This window comes from Bombus impatiens, unplaced genomic scaffold, assembly GCF_000188095.3.
Source record: "Bombus impatiens unplaced genomic scaffold, BIMP_2.2 scf_0211, whole genome shotgun sequence".
NCBI classification, from domain to species: domain Eukaryota; kingdom Metazoa; phylum Arthropoda; class Insecta; order Hymenoptera; family Apidae; genus Bombus; species Bombus impatiens.
Window position 1 is genome coordinate 67754 of NT_176630.1, and position 4689 is coordinate 72442.

A 4689-nucleotide genomic window follows, 5' to 3' on the forward strand; every position below is an offset into this window, starting at 1 on the left:
AACTAATAAACCATTGTTGATTAGCGCGTCTTCTTGTTTATAGCTTCGTCACTTTCTGCAGTTTCGACATGCTCCACTATCTTTTTAACACTAGGATTACAGGACCCGTCAATTTGACAGATTTAAAACTGAAATGAAATACCCCCAAAACCATAGGATTAATTTTAACCATTTTGCATCGTAAATTAATCATTTCACCCAAAGAATTTAACACACAATTATTTTTTCCTAGGCTTTCTAATTTGTAAAACCTGTATGTAGTATACCTATAGCGGCACGCGAGCAGGACAATTCAAATCCTGTTGTTGTTTTGTTTCGGAGTATCATGACTGTCCCCCGACCAGTATAAATAAACAGACGAAATGACGAGCATAAAGTTCATCGATCGCAGCAGAAGCATTCAGACGCATAAGAAGTATATACGGAGTTTCTCGAGATAACGCGTATTTATTTCGTGAGATTTATCATACCTGGACTTGTGCTTTGTGTTGAATTAATTTCCACACACAAAATATATATTTAACAAATTGCTCACAAAAACAGTTTGTCTATATTATTTCGTGATATCCGAAAAGATCAATCCTCCACATAGCTATCGCTATCTATCTATGTCTATCATACTGATCTTCTTCGGAGGTATCCTCAGAAAAATCTTCATTGATGTTGACAATTTTGTTCAATATCTTATTATGTCTCCTGGATTTGCTCATGATTGCTAAAAAAGGGAAATTGGACAAAATAAGAAAATACTGTGCTGAAATGCAGTTACCCTATTGTAAATACTTACAATAAGCGGAGAGAATAATGGGAAATGTCTACAATAACTGAAACTTTTGCACACTGTCTTTGAAAAACGGATTGTTTATGAAATCAGCTAGCCCGTCAATTTTACGGGTGCTCGTAGTGATAGGTATATAAGAAACACCCGTAAACCTAATGTTAAATTCGTACACTATAACTTAACAATAAGCGTACGAATCGTAACAACAAGTAGATGCGTAAGGCTGCGTTTCGTGCGTAGGTTGTATTGGTGGGTTGGCAACTAAGTGATTGCGGATTTTATCATTACCACTTAACGACACAATCCGCAATCACTTAGTTGCCAACCCAATAGATAGAAAAGAAGTTTAAGGATCTCTTTGTTAGTGAAATTGTGCGGGTTAAGTCTATACGCTTTGAAGTTTTTAAGTGCGCCAGTAAATGAGTTGCAAGCTATCTAGAATTGCTCAGAACTGAGAGCTTATGTAAAGTATATGAAAGATAGTTTCAGCGTCGAGACTTGAAATATCGCGCGATAGAAGTAGTTTCGCTTTCAATATTTTAGGGAACTTGGGGTTACTGCCAAGAATTCTGTTAAGGAAAACTCAAGTTGGATTTAAGAGGAACTTCGCTCCTTTAAATCTTCCATTCCTTACAAATTTATATATGCGCACCTTTGCGAAATTCCGCTGCACGAGATGCGTCGTTATTATACCACAATACTCGACTACTATAACGCGCGAAATAGCGTGATGAATAATATTAAATCGTGATTGGTGTGTGTTGAAGCAATTACTTCAAGGAAAGCACTACATCCTTTTCTTTTGTATACCTGTGACCTGGACACCGCCGGTAAAAAGAAAATAGAATTCAGTGAAGCAAAAAGACAAAAAAAAAAAAGAAAAAAGAAATCAGAAAAAGGGAGAAGTCCATATTGTGTCCTTGAATACGAATGTTGTTTTTGAGCTGCAAGATCTAGAAACAAAAGAGCTATAAGCAGATGTTTATTGCTGTTTCTTGTAACCTTCAGCTAGAGTTACTCACCAAGCTTGATCGTTTGGTAATGTTCTTTGCTATAAATGTATCAACGTGCTCCCTATCATATTCTATTGTAATGTAACATTGAGAGAGTGAGGATCTGGATCAACATACACTATACTTGTATTTATATTTAAATATATTTTTTTATTACAAATTCATCCACGCGTTCCTCTATCAGATAATTTCAACAGTGCATCGTCGTGAGATAATTTTACAACGACCGATATTTATTTTATCCATGTACATTTTATTATTCTATCGCATTTTTTTCAAGTCCTTTCAACCGCGTGTAAGTTATTTTACATAATGTGATTGTTCGATGGGAAAAAGATATATCGGAGTGGAAACATCGAAGGAAAATTCACTTCGCTTTATGCTTCGATAACTTTAATCCCCTTCGAAAACCAATTTATGAAATCTAGTTAATTCTACTTGATACGCCACGGTCCCGAAGCATTCGATTAATTAAGGAAGTATAAGTGCGGTTTTTTCTATATTCGTCGCACAAATACTAGCAACGTATAGCCGAAGAGCCTGTAGAATAAATTTGATTTGAACTTGTGGGATAAATGAACGCCGCCTGATCGTAGAAAGTTTCCTGATTTGTTGTTTCTGAAACGAAATTTCGATGGTGCTTAAAATATTGGTCGCTCGAGTGGAACGAGAAAAATGGATCGGACGACTTGCTTTTTATTTCAAGAGCCAGCAACTTTTATCCCAATGATGGTTGAGCGATCCCGCGGGATTAAATTAATCTTTGCAACCGTGATACGTTGCTCGACAATCATAAAGTGTATTATCCCATTTCTTCAGCTTTTCGTAACACTTTTCAAAGATTTTATTTATTACAAAGAGGAAACACTCGGATTTTTGAATATCTTAGTTAGATCTTGGTTGCAGGAAATTAATTAACTGGATTTAAATATTTTTCCGATCCAGAGAACTCCTCTTTACATTGACGGTGTTTATGTCTCAATAATAACATTAATAATAATATATAATAATATAATGATACAAAACACTTGGATCTTTTAAGTAACTACGAAAAATACAATATAATTGTGGCCGAGATTGAGTAGTTTTAGCGATAATAAATTTAAACAATCTTGGAATGAAAGTATGTAATGGGTTATACAAGTAGGATTCGGATTGGTTGGTCGAATTTTCTTCAATGCCGATAGTTTAATGACGTAAAGAAAAGAAGAAACTTCTACGAAGAATGTTCTGCGTTGTGAGCAAAGTAATTTTCTACGTTGGAAGAAACTTTCTGTGGATGCTCGCTTCAAACTCAGAATTAACGGCCAGTGAATAACTCATTATTTTTATAAAAATACTAAGTGCACTTGCAAGTTGATAACAATTAGTCCAATATACATTTATACGACACAAGTAAGACTAACAATTTTTCAAAGTTTTGGCTAGTTATAACCGACTATGTTGAGGATTGCTGATCGATGGTTGACAAACGCTTAACATCTAACAGTAGCGTTCCAAATCTCCAAATATGATATATTATGTTTAATAACACAAGCGTAAAAATTCCTTTAGTAGTTGCACATGATATTAAACGATGCTTCAAAGGAAAGAAAGAAGAACGTCTCTTATAACAAAAACGCTTCTCTTCGAAAACGTGTTCTACACTAGAATACTTCCTTTAACACGTTGACTACCACGCGTGTTCTTGATGAAATCTCCGTCAGGCCACCCGTCCTGCACTACCAAGCGTTCTCTGCTGGGTGATCCCATCGATATTTTAGCAATGCGAGTCGCTCAAGTGGTGGTCTCAAGAATGATCTCCCGTTTCGTTTGTTCGCAATATTAAAATTACTAGCTGTTGTTGAATATAATGAAGGAAAGTGTGGTATAGGTTATTCCGACCAAATGGTTTCTTATGCCATCACAATTAGAAAAGGAATCAAATGATACTGAAAACTTGGCATTCAACTACTTCTGGGAATTTCTGTTGTAAACGCTTTGACGGTTTACAAAATTACAACAGGGAAAAATATAAATATTAGAATATTTAGACGATTATTAGTTGCAAAATTATTAGGGTTGTTTGAAAATACAAAAAATCCTTGCCTTCGATGGAGTCAGCATAATATCGTCGTTCGGAAAAATGATTTCGGAAGAAGCATTAGACACGCATGCAAACTATGTTATGCAAATAAAAGACATCGAATAGACCGAACAAAGGCACGAAAGAATTTGAAAAAAACAACTTATTGTCCAAATTGTCCCAGCCAACCTCAGCTGTGTATAGAATGCTTTAAAGTTTTACGTTCTAAATAATTTTTTTAATAAACCATTTTCGTATTACTTTCGTAACAATTCAATAGTTTTATTATTTCCTCTGGAATAGCTTTTCAAACACCTACAACGATCGTTCGCAAGTCAAATAAGCGACATCGATATTCGGATGACAGCAAAGTTTCTGATCGAGCCGCATCACCCGTAATACGAGAATGGTTTATTAAGAAAATTATTTAGAACTCAACAAATTTAAAGCATTGTATACAAAGCTGAAGTTGGTCGGGATAATTTGGACAATAAGTTGTTGTTTTCTTTAAATTCTTTCGTGTCTTTGTTCAGTCCATTCGATGTCTTTTATTTATATGTCGGAGATGAAAGGAAAACCGGAGCCTTCCCTTTGCAATTTTGAGGAAGCCTTCTAATGCTTTAGCCTAGATTTTATCATAGCTGTAATTAAGCAATTGTCATTTGTAATTGTTTGATATTTGTGAAAGCGAAAGTGGGTTCGAGGTGACAACTGGTCGCCGAACGTAGCCACGGTCACGAGATAAACGTTTTGCCTGACGAAGGTGTGGATCGGTTGTATTGTTCTCCCTAGAAATCACATAGAATTGTACTTTAGAGATGTCGATATAA

General features: G+C 35.4%; 1 long non-coding RNA gene across 1 annotated transcript in view; it reads right to left on the bottom strand.

Moving 5' to 3' along the window:
* Window positions 1-615: 615 nt before the first annotated feature.
* LOC117151438 overlaps window positions 616-4689 on the bottom strand; it is a 14644-nt gene continuing 10570 nt past the window's right edge. Inside the window, exons 2-3 of the long non-coding RNA XR_004461365.1 lie at window positions 788-897; window positions 616-715 (exon numbers count right to left, since the gene is read on the bottom strand). This is a non-coding gene — a long non-coding RNA (uncharacterized LOC117151438). The remainder of the gene's footprint in view (window positions 716-787; window positions 898-4689) is intronic.